Source organism: Vipera berus, assembly GCF_964194415.1.
Source record: "Vipera berus genome assembly, chromosome: 2".
NCBI classification, from domain to species: Eukaryota; Metazoa; Chordata; class Lepidosauria; order Squamata; family Viperidae; genus Vipera; species Vipera berus.
Genome location: NC_138203.1, coordinates 119,109,648 through 119,133,467, shown reverse-complemented (window position 1 = coordinate 119,133,467; position 23,820 = coordinate 119,109,648).

The window sequence follows — 23,820 nt, the reverse complement described above, 5'->3', positions numbered from 1 at the left end:
AGGGTGGAGGGCTGAGTCATTGTGGATAAATAGGGAAACCGCGTCCATCCGGGAAAGGAAGGGGGAGGAGGGCGGGCGGGGCGCTTGAGCGAGCGGAGACTTCTAGCTCTCTCTTGGAGAATCGGCTCGCTTCTTCTCCGTCCGGTCTCGCAGCTTTCTTAATTCAGGATGCTGGGCCCGAGCCGCAAGCCTCTACGGCAGGGGTCTTCAAACTTGGCCCTTTTATGACTTGTGGACTTCAACTCCCAGAATTCCTCAGCCAGCTTTGCTGGCTGAGGAATTCTGGGAGTTGAAGTCCACAAGTCATAAAAGGGCCAGGTTTGAAGACCCCTGCTCTACGGCCTTGCCTAGCGAAGCGGTGCCCAGATGCAGACTTCTCTCTCTGCTCCTGGCATCTCCGTGGGGCTGGTTCGACGGAAGGCGGAGGAAGCCTTGCTGGGTGGCGTGCGCCAGATCAAAGGCGGCCAAACCGCGCTAAAACTGCGGCTGTTAGAGAAAAAGTAAGCCTGGATGGGGAAGGCAAACACCCCACCCCTCGGATAACCGTCGAAGGAAACCTGGCTCTTGAGAGGCATTTTCTTTGTGCCCAGGTCCTGAGGGGGAGATGCCATTTTTAGGCCTACGAGACTTTGCCCACTGTGATACTGCAAGTGTTTTTGCTGTGCTTCAGAAAGCTGCAAAACCTGTTTCACTAGACAATTCAAAGTGCACCGTCAGAAATAATTATTCTTTCATCATGCCTTCAGCATGTTGAAAGGACCTTTCCCCTTGCCAATGAATTCAGTTGGCCCATTTTCTTCTGCAGCACAGTTTAGTTTTGATGCAGGGGTATCCAAAGTTGGCAACTTGAAGGCATGTGGACTTCCACTCCCAGAATTCCTCAGCCAACCATACTGGCTGGGGAATTCTGGGAGTTGAAATCAAGTCATCATCTAGTCGCCAAGTTTGTATACCCCTGGTTTCATGCTTTATTCTAATAATTGAGCAAAGAACCTGCTCTCAGTCACAGTATTGGCCAAGATCCCGTCTCAGAGATAGGCATTTTGTGAGATTTCAAGAGTTTCTAATGTGCTTCTGAAAACCATTATTTTTCCTTTCTGGACCTGGGAACCAGAGGAACAGAGGAATTTCCAGAGATGGAAGCTTAGCCAAGTAGGGTTTGCAGACCCGTTGTCTCCCTCCCTGCCCTTCTATCAGTCATGATCTCCTCCATCTTTTCTGATCTTGTGCCAGCAAACTGTTCCCAGTGTGTCAAGGTTTCTTGGGTTCATGTGTCCCAAATAGAAATTATGCACTGAACCCAATTTCCTTCCTATGCTTGACAGAAGTAATGATTAAGAAGACTCGTTTTTCTTTGGCAGGATAGTTTTGAGGTCTGGTTACTGCCCCAGTTCCAGGGCCAGTTCAAACTGGGAAGTGGCCTAGGATGTCTGCAATATGGAGAAACTCAGATCAAATTGTGTTTGGAAAGGTCCAAGTTAAAAACCACACACGGTTAATGAAGAGGAGTAAGACTGGCTTCTGACCCTACAGAACATGTTACCTGTTGGTATGCATGATCTGATTCAATATCAGGCAACTTCACCTACTTGAATGGAGTTTCAAGAGCAGCCTTAGGTAAGTCTAGGCAAGATATGGCCCTGCTCTGCTTAGATTATAGGAGCCTCTGTGCCTACCACTTTTTGTATGCTGATAATGGAGTGGTCTGAATAAAATAAGCTGCTGCTGGTGGCATCATGCATGCAGCTCAGGAAATACATTCAGGGTTCTTTCAGATCTTGGCACATGGACTAGGCTCAGCCCTATTTAATCAAGCATGACATCAAACTGGCCATTGTCCTGCAGCCCCTTCCTTCACTAGCATATTTAAAATAGAGAACTGAGACTTGAGCAGTAGAAGGGATATTGTATATTTTTAATTAATTGCACACACTGTTCGGGTTAACCTTGCCTTCTCAAAGTAGCTTCCAACTTCCATTCTCAAAAGTGCTCTCCTAAAATAATTTAGGTTGATCAGATTGGTGGATGGTGACTTCAGTGTGTGTGTGTGTGTGTGTGTGTGTGTGTGAGAGAGAGAGAGAGAGAGAGAGAGAGAGAGAGAGAGAGAGAGCGCAAGTGGCTTCCTTCTGGCTTCTGTCCCAAACATTGCAAGTTACAGGTTATTTTTTTTGCAATTTTGGAAGGTTCAAGAAGCACTTGATGAGACAACCTACCTGGAAAAACATTGATAAGTCTATAAGTTTACATGACTCTTCCAAATTCCTGATCAGATCAATAGTTGCACCCATTATCTTCTCTTCCCTCATCTTTATGTTATTTATCTCAACTGATCTTGGAAAGCCAAGCAGGGTGAGGGCTGGTTAATATTGGATGGGAGACCACCAGTAAATTCCAGGGTTGTGGCTTGATTGAAACATCCATGGAGACTGTAATTGCTGTTCTCATAAAGAAGTGTCCATAAAGTCACCAGAAGTCAAGCTGGACTTCAGGATGATTTTATTTACCTTCCACAGATTACATCAAATTGAACTACAGTACAGTACCTTTAACAAATGCCATCTCCTCTGCAGGTATAAATCTTGCCACTGGGTGGGGCTCTGACAGTTTGGTCAACTACAGCATAAACCTTAAGGGAGGAATTGGCACCTGCAACTGTTATGACCAGTGGCTACAAACTGCAGTAAGAACAAGTGATTGTTCAGTACCGTTCCCCCTGTGCTAAACCCCACCCAGTGGCTAGGAGCTGCAGGTGACTTGCAAGGTTGTTCAAATATTGATGCACAGCCAGCTTGGGGTGCAGTTTCAGTAGTGTAAATCCAGGGCACTCCTATTACATTTTCCTTATACTTCTGGCTAAAATAAAATTTGCAATGGAGAAGGTAATACTGTATACCCTTGAATAATGTGACAAATCAGAGATATGCCTCAGAGGATCTCAAGTGGAAGAGGTCTTGAAATGTAACTCTGGGAGCTTTGGGTATACAGTAGCAGGGGTAATAATGGTTTGTGATACATGTGAACAAGAGCTGGAAGTTTCATGTGGACAGATGTGGCATAGAAATACCCTAGTAACTGTTCAGCTGAGCCACTGGCTGTCTGCTCTTTGTTCAGCAGGTCAAGGTGAAACCAGAGGGAGAAACTGGTCGGAGACTACATATACCACACATTAAAATAATATTCTTTCACACTTCAGACCGGTCCTGAGATCTGCTTCCAAAGGAAAGCAAAAAAAAATTGGCTGTCATCTTCCCCGAACAGCTGCTTTCCAGGTGTTGTGTACTACAGCTTCCATCACACGTTTCATTATGGGAGGCATGCTAAATCCTTGCTTTTGTTAATATGTCTGGAGTTTCTGGAGAGTCTGTAGTGGAGGTGGGTAGAGTTGTGAATGGGAACTTAATGGAACATGATGGATTGGCCTCCATTTGGAAGTAAGGCCGACCTCCAGGGTGATGGCTATCTTTGAAACAGGTAAAGGAATTATTCTGAAAGGTCTTGGTTGATTGTCATCTCTGAAAGCAAAATTGTCACAATTATTTGTGATTTTTAAAATTTGTATTATGTGATTAATTTCTCTTGGGCATTTCAATTGTGCATACATTTTTTTTACTGTAGACTAAGGTGCATATGTACAGATTCAGTGGATACACATTTAATACACAAACAAACATATTTAAAAGGCTTTAGATTCAATCCTGTAGGAACTGTGTGGGGGATCTCAAGCCAGCCACTTTCTTTCAGGTGAAATCTGCCTTGCAAAGCTATGTGATAATTCTATTCTGAGGGTGCTGAATTCTGATTCTGAAGCTTTTAGGTGTGTTGGCCTATAAACCCCACACTACAACTGTGGTGGCACCAGGTTCGAAAATTTTATCTATCAACCCCTCCCAAAGAATTCTGGCTAATATGGATCCAGGAAATTACAGACCTATTTGCCTGACCTCAGTACCTGGGAAGATTCTGGAAAAGATAATCAAACAACAAATCAGCAAACACCTAGAGGCAAACAGAGTCATTACTAAAAGCCAACATGGATTTGTCAAAAACAGATCATGCCAGACAAATCTTATTGCATTATTTGACCAGGTGACAAAATTAGTGGACCAGAGGAATGCCGTGGATATAATTTACTTGGACTTCAGTAAGGCATTTGATAAAGTAGATCACAACCTACTACTTGATAAGATAGAAAAATGTGGGTTAGACAGCATCACCACCAGATGGATTCATAGCTGGCTGACTGGCTGTACTCAGCGTGTGGTCCTCAATGGAACTGCATCTACATGGAGGGAAGTGTGTAGTGGGGTGCCCCAGGGCTCTGTTCTAGGCCCAGTGCTTTTCAACATCTTCATCAACGATTTGGACGAAGGGATAGATGGGGAACTCATCAAATTTGCAGACGACACCAAGCTGGCAGGAACAGCCAACACTCCAGAAGACAGGCTTAAGATACAGGAGAATTTGGACAGACTTGAACACTGGGCACTATCTAATAAAATGAAACTCAATGGTGAAAAAAGTAAGGTTCTACATTTAGGCAAGAAAAACCAAACGTACAGGTATAGTATAGGTGGTACCTTGCTCAATAGTAGTAACTGTGAGAGGGATCTCGGAGTCCTAGTGGACAATCATTTAAATATGAGCCAGCAGTGTGCTGCAGCTGCCAAAAAAGCCAACACAGTGCTAGGCTGCATAAACAGGGATAGAATCAAGATCATGTGAAGTATTAATACCACTTTACAATGCCTTGGTAAGGCCACACTTGGAATACTGCATCCAGTTTTGGTCACCACGATGTAAAAAAGATGTTGAGATTAGAAAGAGCGCAGAGAAGAGCAACAAAGATGATTAGGGGACTGAAGGCTAAAACATAATAAGGAACGGTTGCTGGAATTGGGTATGTCTATTTAATGAAGAGAAGAGCGAGGGGTGACATAATAGCAGTGTTCCAGTATCTCAGGGGCTGCCACAAAGAAGAGGGAGTCAAGCTATTCTCCAAAGCGCCCAAAGGCAGGACAAGAAGCAATGGATGGAAACTAATCAAGGAGAGAAGCAACATAGAACTAAGGAGAAGCTTCCTGACAGTTAGAACAATTAACCAGTGGAACAACCTGCCTCCAGAAGCAGTGAATGCTCCAACACTGGAAGTTTTTAAGAAGAGACTGGAAAGCCATTTGTCTGAAATGGTATAGGGTTTCCCTGCCTGAGCAGGGGGTTGGATTAGATGACCTCGAAGGTCCCTTCCAACTTGATGATGATGATATAAAATCAAAGTTTTACGTGGTCCATCTAACCAGTATGTAATGTCCTTTTGGCTCAGTTCCTAAATAGTGGCAGAAAACCTGATTCCCAATTTTGACACTAACTACTGATATGATTGACACCCCTGAGTTTGAAAGACCCAGCTCTGGATGAGTTCTTCATTTGAAGACAATATGACAGGCTGATTTCTTGAACAAATTGAATGTGCCAAACATGTAAGATCATGTCTTTTAATAAACTGTGCTTATCCCTAGAACTCAAGGCTTGCCCAAGGGAGTTAATTTACCAGCATGGTTCAGGACATGTTTTTTGTCTCCCATGTAATGTTTAACTGTCTAGCAGAATTCACTGCCACAAAATGTGTTTATGATAGTTGGAGAAGGAAATGGTGTTGAATTAATTTGGTCTAAACTGGCAGAGAAATCTTTACATTACCTGATACTCTCTTTGTAATTACTAGCGCAGACTAGAATGCTACTCAATAGCAAGTCTCCAGATCTGAGACTACAAAAGGAGATTGGCAACTTTTGAATATAAATGCCTACGTAGGCACATACATAGAGTATTAATCTACTTCTCGCTAAGGTGTTTGTTTTGGCCCTTGTACTCTAGGTGAGGGTTTGCCTGATAATACCAAAAGCAAACAAACTCTGGTTATAGAAAATGAGAGATTTTTTTTTGAAGAACCTTTCCAGTCTAGACTTCTTTCTGACATATTGCCTTTTTCTGTGCAGGAGAAACTCCATTATGTGTTAACCCATACTTGTAAATCCCAGATACAAGTTATCAGTTCACTGACAGAACTAGGCTTGCCTTCATGTAGGAGGGCAAAATAGGGTATTATTCTTGGCACATGTACATACAAACATACGACTCCATTCATGTATGACTTCATCTTTTAAAAAAAGATTTTTATTCCTTGGTTCCCATAACTAAGTGTATAAATGCAGTGCCTTGATCAAATTATACAGGCAGGACCATATTCTAGAATCCTGGGGATAAAATTTGTATGGTCCTAGGTCTTCAAAGTAGGATTTGCCATACACTCTCCAATTCTGAAGCTAAAGTATCTAAACATTCTCAGTGCAGTGTTCTCTGCAGTATCTGTACCTAAAGGAATATTGTAGTAATTGCAGGCACAGGGAGCTATGGGCAACCAGTACAAAATGGTGGCTGCATCTGGAGTAAATTAAATGTGCCAACATCCTTAGTGCCCTACTGAAATTTCAACAAGGTGTATATCCCACAGATTTCACTGTTGGTATTGTAGGGAGGTAAAAAGTGGCTCCAGACATATACTTACTTGGAAGTAAGTGCTATTGTTGCCAATGTCCTTTTTTCCCATGTGACTGTCCCTTAACGTTGCAGGTTTAATTGTATTTAATTATTTTTTCTTTGAATGAGACCTACTGAATAAGATATCATATACCCAAATATGTAGCATGTAATACCGATATATATTGCTAGAATAGACAAAATCTATAAGAATGTGGAGGTAATTTCTTTTCTTTCAGACAACTATCCCTGCTTCTGAATTTGGCACTTGCCTTCAGAGCAAAATCTCAGCTTCCAGGGAAGAAGCTTGGATTAAATGTAGAAAATTAATGGGAATAAATTTAAATTCTTGCCTTTATATAAGCAATGTTGTCGCTTTGCCTTAGACATGTTACTATATTTTATTTTTAGCACATCTTTCATTTCTGGGACCAATACATGCAATAACATTGTGGCTGTTATCTAAAGTATGTGCCACATAATAGATAGATACTCTGCCTGTTCAAACTTTCTAAAGTTGATTAAGACATTATAATATATATATACATTCAGTATCCATAAGAAACTCTTCAAATGACATTTTGATAGCTTAGCAAGTAGACTAGAGAATCATCATACTGTGTTAACAGACAGCAAACTCCATTGTAAACATATTGTTGTTTTGTGTCAACTTAAACATTGTGGCTTTCTCCATAAAATCTTGGGAGCTGGGGGCAATGGGCAGGTAAAAATTCACGTTTATGTCTATATTTTCTATTTTTTTTGGAAGAAAGAATAATCATTTATATGTATCTGCAAAAGATCCTAAAACTGATTTTTTAATCAGGTGTTCCAGAAAAGATTTTTACATAAAAAGTTTCTGCTTTGTTCACATTATTTTATGAAGAGTGCAGGTGTCATCTTTCATTTGTAACACTTCCACAGTTTCTTGTATTCTTTTTCTCTACTACAGCAGATCCATTAAGAGACTGGGGAATGCAAAATAGCTATACATTGTGTTACAATTGATAGCTGTGTGAGCCTATTGTGTGGAAATGCCATCTAGTTTATGCAGTAATGTTTGAAAATCAGCTGTCTGGTGCAGAAGTTGTGATATTGAGGATAAATGTGGAGAGTCTAGATGATGTTCTTTGCCTGCCTCAGCTACTAGATAGGTGGTAGTGGACAAGTCACTTCTCCAAAAGAGAACATTGAAGAATTGAGGTTGAAATGTCATTCTTAGAAGGAGAATGGAATTTGGAATTCAAGAAATTCAAAGTGGTTTGCTAGAAATGTCAGTCAGGTAAGAATAGAAGCAGATGGCCTATCTTTGAATCTCTGAACTGGCCTGCCATTCACTGCTGGTTTAAATTGGACAGCAGACAGAGCACAGCCATTTATCCAGTATCCCAGTATCCCAGGCCAGGAAGAGATATCTGACATGTCCTAGAGCCTGAAGGTGCTCCAGATGCTATTTCTGCAGCCTTCAGGAGGCCACTGTACAGCTGCTGCTTTTTTGAGGTAAGGAACATCTTACCTTATAAAATATTTGGCATAAGCACAAAACTTGCTTAATGTAGTTATAATTATTATTAATAATAGTTATCCCACCAACACCCACACCAAGGACCAACATCCAGAACATCTCTTATCCATTGTGTATGACCACTTTATTTACTTTGTTGTATTATTCTACCACATATAGCCCCTGACCAGCAAAACATTATCAACCCTGGCCTGCATCTGGGCAGAGCTACAGTATCTAGGAGAAGCCAAAGCTAATATTTTAGATGTTGTTCCCATTAAACTGAATCACTTTGTTTATATCTCCCCTCTTCCCATTTCCTAAAAGGTCTATAATGAGTATTCAAATGATCTCCTCCTTAAAACATTGCATATTAGCTTCAGTACATATATAGACCTGGCACTTGCAGATTATGCATAGGTTCTTGAATTTATGGCTAGAGCTCAGAGCAAAAAAAAGAGCATTAAACTTTGAAATATTTTCTAAATTGACTGGTCTTCTAAATTATAATTTTGCCATCCTCCCCATCATCCTGTACATATAGTTAAGGGGACTTGATATCCTACAAAAATATAATACCAAACCCAACTCTACTTAGGCTTTCTGAAACTGAGTTTTATCCCATCTTCCCCTGAGTCCCTTTATAAAGAATATTTTTTCCATTTATCAAATCTTTATCAAATAGAACTTGCATTTCCAGCTCCAAATCCTTGTCAAGAATAAGCACTCTGTTATTCCACAGATATGACTTGATTCCAGAGAAACTGGCTTGATTTCTTGTCTTGTGAACATCACTAAGTCCCGTCCTCCACAGTGACATCAATGTATCCATAGTAACTACTGACGACTGTTCTTCAAAGTGGAAGGGCGGAAGGAGATCAAACAATATGTGGCTTAACAATGAATAAGCTTGGCAATACATACGCACCATGAATTGGTGCCCTAGAGGAAACTGGAAACTTTTTGTTATTTGCTGGAGAAAGGCCTTTGGAGACAAACTGGATAGGTGAAGGCCACAGATGCAGGAAGATAGAGCACACTTTTGGTGTCATCTAAGTCACCTAAGAAGTAAAAGATAACTGATGCCTTTAAGTAAAAGTAAAGTCCCATTGTGCCCAACTCCCACTGACTACAAATTCATGTCAGTGACCCTCAGATGTGATCAATCTCGACGATGTGTCTCAATTCATGGTAGAAGTTATGAGTTGCAATAAGTGTTTTGCAGTTTAAATCCTGTAAGTGGATAGCTGGATAGGTAAGAATGAGAATAGAGAATGCCATTGTTCCAGATGAAGGTGAGTGAAGATTTCCCTTCCTGACAGGGTGTTAAAGAAGGAAAGGTGGGATTATTCTAAACAAATACTATTTGCCAATCTTGACCTAGAGTTTCCCATTTTACACCATTGCCTACTTTTGTCTTGAAAACCCACCCAAACTACAACTGTAGAGTGGCTTTCCTGATTAGGCTGCAAATTCAGAAGATAAACATAACGCACAAGATAAAAAAAAGTTTCCCTTATGATAGGATGGTATCATTATTTCAGCTACCAACTTTGGAATGTTCAAAAGGTTGTCAGATGAGCAATTACGAACATCTAATTCGTAGGACATAGTCCCACGTGATTCTCTTAATTCCTAGGTCAGATTGCAGTAATTTGGAATTCTTGACTCTAGGATATTTGACCATACATGGTGAAAATAGGAGCAGCAATAGATTATGGGGGTAAGGCTGAATTTTTCCACTTCTCCTTTCAAGTGAGTAAGACAAAAATAGGATTAGTTGGATGAAGATGTTTAGTGTGATGAGACTTAGGATATGAATGCCCAGAAACCACAATTTGAGAGTGGTGCATTTCTTAAAGCATATGTTGATATGTTGAGCATTTTAAATGAGATTTCTTTCCTTGATTTCAAGAAGCCACTAGAATTAAATATTGAGCATTCTGGAGGGGAAAGAAATAGCTGTAAATCTTTGAGAAGTTAAGGAAGAACAAAGCAAGTCATTTTCAGCCTTCAAGATGGTGACTGTAAAAGAGTTAATTTATATAAATAAATCTTAATTCTTTTCTGCAATTCACCTGCTTTGGCTTCATAATAATGAATAGTATATTTTGGAATATATCAGAAACATTATGATGTCTCAGTATTTAGGGATTCCCCATGTGATGGAATCACTTAAGTGAGATTCAGAAAGCTGGGAGGATTAATGCTTCCAGATACTACATGCCTGCCTACCCACATGCCAATCTATTTACTTAAAGGGATCTACACTAAAACAGTTTTCTCACCACAGTACCTGCTGAAATTACTCATAAACCAAAATGAAGAATATAGTGTGGAGCTTTGTGAGTGGAAAGAAGCAGTGATGAGTAAACTGCTTTATTCAAAATGACTTTTAGTCGAACCTTTGTGGAGTCCTTGGTGCTCTCTGAGCTTGGCTGTTTTTCTGCAGACATTTCATTACCCAGCTCGATAACATCTTCAGTGCACAGTTCAGCTGAGCCCTTGGAAACTGTTTTCCAAGTCACTTCCTAGTTTGCTTTGGTGCAAGGATATAATACCTAGTATTATACTTATGGTTCCCCCAGAAATGTAGCTTGGGTTCACCCACCCATAACAGGACTTGCTCTCTTCAGATTAAGGAAAAAAGAGAACAGCTTTTCTCAATACAGGATGGATAAAGTATGTGCCAATGTTAAAAGTAGTCAAGCAAAGTGACCTAAATGAAGAATGTCACCTCAAAAAAAGCTGCGGACTGCCACAAACGCACACCAAAACAGATCATTAATAATTTGTGTGCCATCTCCAAGAAGCACTTCCAGTAGTACCCAATGCCTGTTTCTGAATCTGCAGAATAAATTTGACTAGGCTCCTTGAACATTTTCTTGGGCTTCTTATTGGGATAATAAGTGTTTATCCAACACTTTTGGAAATACTCCTCAAAGTACTGTTTTAACTGTACATGTTTTCCTCAGGATGGAGTTTACTTTATTCTCCTAGGTAAGTCTGAACAAGATAAGTCAGGAGAGCAAGGAATGGGAGTATTCTTTTGCCTCAGCACCCTTGCCTCAAGGGAGAAATAATGTTTTCTTGGGTGGAGAGCTCCTTTTCTATTAAGAACTGCATTCCAGCAGTAGGTGGGTCGAAGGCAGTAATGGGCAGGATCACCTCCTTCATTCTTTCTCCAATCCGGTTTTCTTTTTGCCGCCTTCTCAATCATTGCTTGCTTTCTTTCCCTCTGTGCCCACTCTTCCTCCCCCACCTCTTCCTCATGCCCTGTCCAATAATTTACCATAGAAGGGAGAGCATGTTTTGCCATAAAGATGATTGTTATCTCAGAGAGAGAGAGAGAGAGACCTTGTGAAATTAGGCCAGTTTGCATGCTGTGATTGCAGGTAGTGCACCTTTAAATGGTTGGGTCCTCCTGTATGCCCTTCTTAGGTGAAATAGCATTATTTTTTCATGTGTAAACTTCATTGAAATGAACAGGAGTTACATAGTGCCCCATATCAATTTACACTGTAAGTAAATGCATTCTATTCTTTCATTTTTATCATCCTGGTTCTAGCATGTTGTTTCCTACTTCCTATTAATCTGCCACCTCATCTCCTTCTCTCAGATATAATTCTCGTACAAAACCTTGCCTGTCTGGTACAGGTAGCCCTTGACTTACAACAGTCCATTTAGTGACTTTGAAGTTACATCACTGAAAAAAGTGACTTATGATTGTTTTTCACACTTATAACCATTGCAGCATCCCCATGGCCATGTCACCAAACTTCAGACGCTTGGTAACTGACTCGTATTTATGACAGTTTCAGTGTCTCAGGGTCATGTCATCACCTTCAGCTTCTGACAAAGTCCATGGGGAGGCCAGATTCACTAACCATGTTACTAACTTAACAACTACAGTGATTCACTTAACAACTGTGGCAAGAAAGGTCATAAAATGAGGCAAGATTCACTTAACATCTGTCTCAGCAACAGAAATTTTGGGCTCAGTTGTGATTGTAAGTTGAGGACTACCTCTAGTTGTCTTAGGTTTTTCTGCACTGCTGAAATGGTCGTGGCCTTTCTTGATCCTCACCTCCTTTGGGCATTTCACTGTATACCTCTGGTACCAGTTCCTAAACAAATGGGAAGTCAAGAGCCTGGATTCTAGAAGTATTACAAAGCTTAATTTCTTGATTTGTGTACTGTAGTTGCCAAGGCCACTGGACAGCATGTTCCAGCATATATTCTTCTTCCCAATAAACCAGAATTCCTAGCAGTTTGGCCTAATTGTCTTGTGCTCAAGTGACACAAAGTCTTGTAAAAACAAGTTATGAGTGAGGTCATCTCTGGTCCAGCCACACTTTCAGCTAGGTGCTTCCTTATAGTTGAAGGAATGCACAATGGCCCTGTCCTCAGATGCTCCTCACTGCCAGGTTAGCATGTGGGGTGGGTGGGGACAAGTATTTACCTTTAGGCATACCAGCAGAGCAGGAAATGAAGTGGCAGCAGCTGCTTCCTCCCTTTCCTTTTTAGCCCTTCTGCTTGCTTGCTTCCATCCACAATAGCATCAGGAAGGAAAGGCAGCCCTGGTTGTTGCAACCTGGGAGTGCCAGACCATCCTTGGAAATTGGAGATGGGGGCACCATGAATCACTGAATCTGCAGTTCCTGCCTCTGACTGTCTCAAATGTTTCCAGGATGGAAGTGGAATTGGAGCAACGGACTCCTGTGCTAACTTTGGCAAAGGAGTAATTGCACCACCCTCATCTGCCAGTTGTTTTGATGTGTCTATTGAACACAAGAAGAGACAGAGATGAGCGTTTTTTATATTTAAAAGGGAATCAAAGGTCCTACGCAGAAGAGAAAAAAATGTTGAAATTGCAAATGTCCAGGGCAGAAGAGGAAGGCCTATTCAGTTCAATTCATTATTAAGAGCGCTGCAGGAAAGGCTCCCCTATTTCCCAAGCAAGCACACACCCAACCAAGAGTGGGCAGGAATCATAGCAATCTCTGCTTTGGGGATGTTCAAATCTTGCATGCTCTGCTTGATGGTAATGGATCCAGCTGGCGTTTGCTCCCACGCCTGCTTTAGGCTATCTAGCACACAATAGGGCCTTTGTATTGTAGCTCTATATGGGAAGGGGACTACGGCATTACATTAAGAAGGGACATGAAGATCAAGGGGGAGCCAGAGCCTGGGAATTAGAAATGGGGAATTATAATTGCACAATCTTGGGGGTCCTAGACTCGAAGAGCAGGCATCAGTTGTAGCTAGGAGGGTCTTTGCACAATGTTGTATTGTGCACCAGTGGTGCCAGTTCCTAGATTGAGAGGCACTACTCAATGTTTACTCATGTCCGAGTCACCTCCCTGCTTGACTACTATAGTGCGCTTTACACGGGGCCACTTGATGAGTATCCAGAAGCTTCAGCTGGTGCAAAATGTAGCAGTGCAGGCAGTGTGTTTCTAGTAGAACACACATTATACCTCTGCTCCACAAGCTAGTCTCTGGGTCCAATTCACGGTGCTGGTTTTAAAATCTTGCTGGGCATGGGACTGGGTTTGACTTTTTGCGACCTTCTGACAAGCAAAGTCAATGGAGAAGCCAGATTCATTTAACAACCATGTTACTAACTTAAAAACTGCAGTGATTCACTTAGCAACTCTGGCAAAAAAGGTTGTAAAATGGGGCAAAATTCACTTAACAAATGTCTCGCTTAGCAATATAAATTTTGAGCTCAATAGTGGTTGTAAGTCGATTGTTTGGTATTTATTAATTAATTGCTTTTATCCTTATTGTATACTACCCAGAGTCACTTGTTTGTGAGATTGGTAGCCATTTATTATGGGTGGTATTAAAAAAAAAAGTGGGAGCCATCTTAAGAACATACAGGAAGGAAGAATGTCCGTGTAGAATATTGTGGCTCATTCAGGGCATTTTGCCTCTTGAGAATGAAAGTCAAAATGGCGGTCCTTTCTATTAACTGGAAGGTCTCCTGTTCTTCTTCCATGAACAACATCTGCTCTAAGCTATAATTAAAGATTATGATAGCAGGGATTCATGTGTATGTGCATGTATGCGTATGTATGTATGTATGTATGTATGTATTTATTTATTTATTTATTTATTTATTTTCTGTTGCCACCTATTTCAGCCAATGCTTTAAGACAAGAAGACAGATTATTTTTTCCCCTTCAATTTATTGACAAGGGGCATTAAGACACTTCAGTGTCTTTTGATTATAATGGTTGTAGTCCCCCTATAGATGATGGTATGACTTGGATGCTTGATATAAAAACGAGTGAACAAAGAATGTAATTCTGCATAAAATCCCTAATATGGGGTGTGTGCATGCAGAAGTGGAAGTGTGGATGTGTGTACTACATATACACACACAAATACACAAATCTTCAGCCATTCATATTTCGGTTATTCCTGTCTCTGTGCTTTTCCGTTTTACTCATTTCCAGTCTTCTTTTCCTTCCAAACCATTCCCTTAGAGTCTACGTATTCTTTCCTCTCTATGATTCCTTCTTATTGTCTTGGACATCCTTCATAATGTTGGCTCACTGAACTCTCAGACAGATTCTCCTTCCATTCCCGCATCCACTTATTTTAAAGACCAGAATCCTGCTGCCTCCCTCACATCCCTGTGACATGAGCAACCATTGCCCAGATTTTATCACAAATTCCTTTAGCAAACATAAGAGTTTTTGGCATACAATGAAGACAGAGTGTTTGTTTTGTTTGTGATTAGTTATAATTGTATAGAAAGAATTGATTTTAAATAAATACTGGAACTGAAAACCAGATTAGGTTTTAATCAGGTCTAGCACTGAAGATGTTACCTAGTTTGGGTAATGAAATGTCTGCAAGAAAACAAGCAAGCTCAGAGAGTACCAAGGACTCTTTAGAATAGGTTTTGTAAGGTAAGTTGCCATATTTTAAAATACCACTAAATTAATTTTTGTCTGGAAACGTGGCATGTAAAGGAACAAACCAGAAAGAAGAATATCCCAGCAAACAAATGACTAATACATTTTTTTGTCTACATTGGTTATCTTCCCAGTTTTGCTATTTGGTGTGTTCATCTGTGTCCTACTTTCAGGATAGTCCTGTAAGTATTCTCATTTTGAAGGTGGCCTCAGTTTCTCAGTTTATATTTACATATGTTAATTTCATTGAAATCAGCATCCTCTTTTGTGATCATGCCCAATTGGTCATCCTGCCTCACTTTTTCTATTCTCATTCTACCAATGGATTCTCTGCTTTAATACTAAATCTCTCTTCATTGGTTTCTCTCACATTTCTTCAAGAAAGCCAAGTAGAAAGTCTTTGAAAGTTGTGAACAGCATGAAGGCTTTAAATAACTCCATAAAAATGACATCCACTGAAGTTCTACAGTTAGTACAAGATTTCACACACATCTTTTTTCATAGAAGCAACAAAGGAAGTTCTTTTCAATGTTGGATGAATTTAAGAACTGCAGACACAGTTTCTTGGATGTTTGTTATGAAAATGTCATAATTCAGAACAGACGTGTCAAACTTGCATTTACAGAGAGGATGTTAAAGTAACTATACTATTTGTTGTTTTGCCCAGCAGTTTCCCGAAGCGTATCTCCGCTCAACCAGATAGGTCGTTAGTTCTCCTTGAGTTGGCCTAGGAATAAATACTTTGCAGTCTAGTCTGTGTAATAAGCAGATTCTGATTTTGCTTGTATAACAGGTAAGTTATAAGTGCTGCATTTCCTGGCTCTCTTGTTGCTTTGTCTTTCTGGGCTAAATTATGCAATTTTAATTTCACAATGGCCTTTAATGTTTTTTTTTAAGAAAGCAAATAGTTATGGATAAGATCAGGATTCAGACAACTGCATGTGAGAATGGTTCTTTCAAACACTTCCCTTCTGTTACAGTCCCAATAAAAATTCTCCTCTGAAGCTGCTATTCTCCCAAATGGGAAGTTGCTAAACTGAGTAGGATAGATCAATTTTCAGTAGCTCTATTAAAGTGGGAGACAGAACTTTGTCCAATTGTGATTTGATTCCCTCTCAGGTTTTATTTTGTTTTTAACATTGGCCTGCGAGTTGCAGCTATATATGTTCAATAGCTTCTCAAGTTCACTCCTTTAAAAAAAAAGCTTCCTTTCTGCCAAACCAGCTGAAGTGAACAAGTTTCATTTCATGTGCAGAATCAATGATTTGGAAGAGGATGCTGAAATCTTTTTCTTAATGTTTTCCATCAGCCCATTTTTAAGAATTTTAGGCTTCAGAGTAAGAAATGGGGGCAGCTGGAGGAACAACAACAAAAAAACCCACCAAAAAACATCCTGGGAAAAAGAATTCTTGGTTAGGGGATATATGAGACTCAGCCCTCTGTCTCCATTCATGACTTGTCTGTTTGAATCACATTTACTAGATTCGTTGTGCTTTACAGCTCTTTGGTGGGGACCAATATCCCGCCAAAACAAATCTGCTGCAGCCATTGAGTAGGACATTCTAAATTATAATAGGACCCTCTGCCTGCCACTTAATCTCTTACAAGGGTCCCTCACAAAACTTTCCTCCAGTCTGATGGCACATCATCCTTGATTCCTTGCTCTTGCAAATGCTGATCGAACAAAAACCAGAGCTCTACAGTAATATACTAATTGCATAGGGTCTTCTCCCCTCCAGAGTATCACATTAACATGATCATAATATGTTAAGAGTGGGACTCAATCTTTCAGATCATTCAGAACAGAACTCACTCTTGGATTTTTAAAAGATGTTTTGATTGCTTTTGATAATACCAGTATATATGAACAGAAAACAAAATTCACCTTACTAGCAGAAACAATTATCTAAATAAACACGAATGTAGTTATCCATAAGTTAACACATCAAAATAATATATAAAACCTCTATGCCAAATTAGAGGCTCATATGAAGATCTTGAAATCAGTTCTGTGAATTCCAGTCTGAGATTTAGTTCTGAAACAGAGTACAACCCTCTTTCTTGTAGGTCCTGTAGACCTGAGAGCTGCCCTCAGACTAAAAGTATCCAGATCATGTGTACCCTTTAGATTCCTAGAATTCCTCTCTGGCATAGCCCTTAAAATCTGGAAAGTATAACCTTAAAACCTATGGAGCATTCTAGGTTAGAGAAAAATTTTGCAGACATTTTTCTTTTCCTAAGCTGACCTATTCTGGCCAGCTTTATGTATACTAAATATGCATTTAGATATTAGATATTTAGATATTATTTATATTATTTAGATATTAGATATTATTTCAATCCATTTTCCAAAGAACTAGAAGGCAAGAGAAGAAATGATGGCTGGAAACTAATCAAGGAGAGAAGCAGCTTAGAACTAAGGAGAAGCTTCCTGACAGTTAGAACAATTAACCAGTGGAACAACCTGCCTCCAGAAGCAGCGAATGCTCCATCACTGGAGGCTTTTAGGAAGAGACTGGATAGCCACTTATCTAGAATGGTATAGGGTCTCCTGCTTGAGCAGGGGGCTAGACTAGAAGACCTCCAAGGTCCCCTCCAATTTTGTTATTTGCTTACTTAAAAAATTGATTGATGCTTACAGATCCTCCTACGTACTTAAGATCTGTTTTTGAATTGGTTGCCTCCAGTTTGGGCCTCTTATCAATGGACTGACAGAGAAGAAGGGATTGTTAATAAGTTCTGTATCATTTGCATCACCCAAACAGTGTGAGAATCAGCTTTGATTGGGTACCATTTTTGGAAGTCTGTTTCTTTTTCTTTTCAGAAAACCGTCCATGAAATGTGGTGCTATTTTTAGAAGAAAGTTCTAGGCAGCAGATCAAAATGTTTGTCTCCAGTTGCATTAAAGGCAATATATTTTGTTTTAAAATTTAGAAGCCCATTTTCCCCTCCTCCTGCTATATATAATTCTTCTGTTCTGCCATCTAATCAGTGGTTACATGGAGGATTGATTTTTCTGGCACAGTAGTGAGCCTTGTGAATGCTCACACTCCAGCATGTGCTGAGATGGATCTCAAATGGCCATTTCCTTCTCCAGTCCTCGTGGCAAATTTTCCAGATTACTGTTAAGTCACAGTTGCCATGTTGGTGCATTCACAAGACCTGCCTGTCACATTGCTTAAGGAATCAACTCAGCTCACTTTGTGTTTGCAACATAAAACTATCATATAAGAAAAACAATCCCATGATTGGGTTTCTAGTTTTCTTAATGGGACGCATCAGACAAGTGGATTTGCATTTTCACGCAATCATGCAAATCCAATCCCTGCTTTGAATCTTCCAGACAAACAAATAATTGTAATAGCTATGTGCCATTTTAGGTGTGACTTATAATATATTGCCACTGAGATGGCAGAAATTAAAAGAATATGCTTTAGAGTATATGCGAGGTTCCCAAATGCCTAGATGGGAGATATTTTCTCTGCGCTGAACTATATGTAAAAAATTTAGCTTAAGACTATTTTTATTTTAGTCTTCCAAACTTTGGCCTTTATAGAATTTTCTTCTCATTCTGAAAGGATGATTAATCCAAGTATTGAAATGCAATACGCTGAAGTTTATAATTATGTAAACACTTTGCCATTTTAATTATTTTCAGTTTTCATCTGTGATTCTCACAGACAAACACAACAAACAGCGAAATATCTGGGGCGCTCCGCACTGTTCAAGATCAGTAAGGTAAATAGCACTCTAGATTTTCCAAGGCAGAGCTGTTTGTATGTGCACATTTATCAATCTTGACCAAAGATCAAATTCTCTGGGAATCAGTTTGTGGCACCCAGGATTTAATTAAATTTCTAAAAGGTTTGATAGCTGGGAAGGCCAGAGGAGACTGAAGAGAAAAATGCATACGCTTAATTAATCTCTGCTTATTGCTACAAATCATGCCCGCTGTATTACATACAAACTGATAAATTGTGTTCTAGTCCAACTTTTTGTTGGAGGAATTTATTGAATATTTCCTTGGAATTTAGTAAGAATTTGCAGCATATAGAATATATCATACATAATAATATACAGAAGTATTTGCTTAAGATTCACTCTGATTCAAATTCATGGTTGATTTGTTTATGTCCATATTAAAAAGGAACAGGAAAACTACCGATCACTTAAGAATCGGAGAATGTTCTGAATCAGTGAAATGAAATGAAACTGGTAACAGTAGCAGTAGTAATACTGTACATAAAGTATTACAAATTCTACTTCAACTCTTCGGACAGCCCATGAAGCAGTCCAAAGTTTGAGTTTCTCTTGATCAAGATGGTGACAGCCACATTACCTCCAAGAGAAACTAAATTGGAACAAGCTCCTGGACTACAGGAAAGGAAGAAGCCTGGCACAGAGATGGTATTGATTCTTTTCTCTTTCCCCATGGTGGATAATAAGATTTCACCAAGATACATCTGGTGCTTGCTAAGCGAGGACTATTAATGTGCAAAAAGATTGCTCTGGAGTACATAATACAATTATTTAATACTGGGACATGACAGTTGAATGAACGCCATCGACATGTGTTTTCTGAAGAAGATAGCAGTGAGCAGAGGGAGAGTGAATTTAATATTCATTCATAGACCAACTGGATCCTTAGCAGATTTGAGCATAACCTAAGGAAGATACCAATAGTCTTTGCTCACCCCTACATATAGTAAAATTTGCTACACATTTTTTGTATGTTGCATTCTTCAGTGCCATGCAAAGCAGGAATTAATGGGAAATGGGGTGGGAGAGACCGCTGTCCAAGGCAGGGCAGTGGTGATTCATTTGCACTCTCGCTAAATGCCAAAATCAGTGGAAAATACCAACTGCCACACCCAAGGTTTACATTCAGACCACTAGGCTACATTCTCTTTAGAGTATTTACATACAAAGTGAGACCCCATCCCCAAATATCACTGAGGCAGAAAATCCAACTAGTACCACTCATGTGAACATAACCGTTGCAGGGTTCTCCAGTGTAAGCTTTGAATCTACTGTAACATTACAAAGCTTCTATTTTATTTTATTCCGGTATGTTTTATTTCCCATTGAGACTAGCTTTTCACTGTTCCACTGTAGGGTCATTTTTATAGTTACAGCTTTAATTGCCATTTAACCTGGGCCTCTTCAGTACAACGTCGTTTCTGCCGCTTAGATTATGATTCAGATTCCTCTAGAAGGATTCTGATAAGCTTTCCCTGCTGTCCTTTTGCTGTATTCTTCATTTACTGTCACTTTTTCTTTGCTTCCACAAATATGGGCACTTCAGCACTAAAAAGGCACATAAATCTTGAGTGGTGAATTAAAAGCATCAGCTCTGCCTACTGGGTCAGCTTTGAAACCTGAAGTTCTGGGTAGGGGTTCCTTTCTCCTCTTCAGGCTAAAGAGTGGGAGGGAGTTGGTTCTAAATAAAATTAAATATTCATGTAAGGTGGCAATTTTTTCATGAAAAACTGCATTTAGAGAGTGGAAGGAAGGAAAGAGCACACAATTGCAAGTAAACTGCAAATAATAAAACCTAGCGGATTTATTATTAATTGTGATTTATCAACCAGTATTCTGCCAGTGCTACTAGCCACCATGGTTTCTTACTTCAACATCCAGTTATCAAAGCTAAAGTGAGCACAGGCAGTTTATCTTGTGATCCCTCCAAACAAAATAAAATGGGGGGATGTTAGTTGACGAAGCCAAGAAGGCAAAGGAAAGGCACGTTTTTGTAGAGAAAGGGATGTTCTGCATGAAAAATTCTTATTTTTTGGAAGAAATTTTTGAGTGATACGGAGAACAGAATCTAGCTGCCATTTATCTTGGACTCCTTGTGCTGTTTGCCACTAAATAGCCCCCACTCCCTTTTGATTTTCCCATTTGTACACTTCATCATGGGCTACACATACAGACACAGCTATTCCCCAATAATCTTGGCCTGGGCTATTTAGATGCAATATGTTAAACTATTTGTAAATAGGGGTATATGAAAATCGGTCTCTCGGAGAAAGTACACAGTAAAATAATAGCATGCCCAACATTATTCCTGCACAAATGCAAATTAGCTCTTAGAGACTCATGTACTGAGAAGCAAACATTGTGCAGAATCTGACCCTTTAAGAAAGACTTTTTTTTTAACCAAAGGAAAATGGATGTGGGTTTTCCTTTTCCATTTGAGACAATGGGAAATGTGACATATTGTACAATTTGACCATCATTCTCAAACCTTTACTTTTCATTCTTTATAGCAATATATAGAAATATGCTACACATTTGTGATAACACTGTGGCTTTTTTATCCCCTACTTTTAGTTTAATATTGTAAATGAAACTAGTTCTGATATGCCTGTAGTAACTCCTTTGTATTTTATTTTGTCTTTATGTGTATAGACAAATTACATTCTCTGAATTTCAAATTTGAATAATGAAGAGAAGGGAAAAACCAAAAACCAAAAAAGCCCAAATTTATTCAGATGCTGGTAGTTCCATCGATTAAAATCTTCCTTCACCAATTAAAATGAGCCGTTAGCTCTTAAGCTGCTGGAAATTCCATCTGATTAAGCTATTCGTTAACCTAAACAAAACTGGCAAGCCATCCTTTCTCCGCTCTAGAACCTTCACAATTCACAAAGCTATCTTTTTTGTCATGGTTATTCCAACATTATTCTAATATTTTGCTGATAAGTTAGGAAATACAAAAGGGAAAGCCATCATTGCAAAGCCCATGCAGTCTTTTATGAGTTTATGTAATTAATACTACAATTACATTGTTATTGATGGGGTGAATACAGGGAAGGAATCCATAGTGGATAGCAGCTTCCTCAACACTTATAAAATAGACTTCTCTTTATATGTTAAATATGGGAAACATCAAAGTAGATTTGGTGAAAATAACTAGAGAGGACTTTTCTTCAATAGAAATAGAGACTCGACAAGACTAATAATAGTGACCAGCCAGATACCTATTTTTCTCCTTTTTCCATGGTTGTACAATTTAGCAGTAGGCCCTAGAGGCAGTATGGCAAGGGCGTTACTGTTTTAGTACATTTTCTACTCTCAAGCTTAAGCAAGATCTTTACAACTATGGCAGGATTCAGATTCTGCAGAAAGGAGAGGATTTGACTCGTCAAGTTTTTGTATTGTTTCTAAAGGGATGGCACTGGCATTGGAAGAAGCAAAAAATTAAATGGTTGAGCGTCAAGAAAGAAGCCCTCATCTTCATATCTTCTAAAAAAAATTGATTTCCTCACCATGACCTTCATTGAGTATAGCCTCTAAAGAGCCTACATGTGGACAATACACATTCACCCATTGATTATGTTTTCCCTAGTTGAGGATGTGAATCCTAGATTTCCTCTATATCCAATCACTGGAAAGCAGCATGGCTGTAAGAAATGAAATGGCGATGAGACTCTAGGAATACAAAGTAGTGGTAAGAAATTAGAGTTCGCACCAGAACAGAAGAGAACTCCAAATGCTCAGAGGCGAAGTGTTCATGACACAGGATCATGATCAGATCTGACATCTCTTTAAAACTCTGAACATTAAATGCTTTTACTGGGCTTTTTCAAGGGAGCACCAGCTATTGTGGGAAAAACATTTCAACACATTTTCCCACCAAAATTGCTCCAAAGATGTTGATCATGTGAGTCACATAAGCTTAAAAAAACATTTCGGGAGACCAGTCCTGGCTTTCCTGCATCATTTTTATTTTGACCCTTTGAGGAAAGAATAAAGGAAAGTCCCAATTAACAAAAATAGCCTTTTCATGATGCAAAGGGGCTGCAACTGGAATCTAATCCAAATGAGACATGTTTTCCTTATACTGTAAGCCTAAATTAAATCATCTAAATCACGCTTGTGAAGGAAGAAAGTCTTAGTGACTGTGCCCTACAGAAATAAGCGGTTTGGCGGAGGCTGCCTGGATTCTCCATCTCTGTCATCCCAAAAGTCTTGGGTAGACAGTAATGCTGAAAAGTTGCAGGGTCTTGACATGACCTGAGAAAGGCAAAATTCAGCTTCCCCTGCCGCACAGTGCCCCTATCAACGCCTGAATATGCCAGCAATGCCACAAGTTTACTATCAGTAAGTCTCTCTGGGCTTCAAGAATGGAAAATATGAGAGGGAGTGGTGCTGAAATTTGCAAAGATCTGTCGTTCCCAGCAGAAGAAATTTTGCACAAAGCAGAGAAGTGAATCTACAAGGAAAGAATGAATCATTCTCCCAAGGGGTGTGAGGCAGGCAGAGTGTGATTGGTGCCACTTGAGGGTACCCCTCGCTGGAAGTGCCCCCACCCAAAACTGATGCCTCATCATGTTCCAATTGTCCTTATATAACTTAGCTGTGGGCGGTTACACAACCTCACAGGAGACTCAATAGAGGCGAAACCATTCAAGATTCCCAGCCAAAGATACGTCTCGCTTTCCTGCGTGTGCCTTTTGTTTACCAGATTCATCAGAAAAGCTGAATTATTTATATATTTGCTGCCACTTGACATCTACAGCTTCCACATCCCTTTTCTGGCCTGTGTACCATTTCAACCCGAACACATTTGTCATAATATCCCGGTTCCTCACCCTCCTACATCCCACCATACTGAATATCAAGGCTGAAGAAATGAGTTGTTACAAAAGTGCTCTCCCTGAAGGAGAACCAGCATAGTGCAGAATTGAGGCTATCCCGCTCAGCGGGGTGAGAGTCACCAGCACCATGATTATCCCTCCCAACTTTTGACACTGACTGGAAAAGAAAAATTGTATTATGCCAACAGAGATTTCTTCCTCAACAGAAACTTCCCGAAGGATCTTCCACTCTCTCTGCCTTATTCTG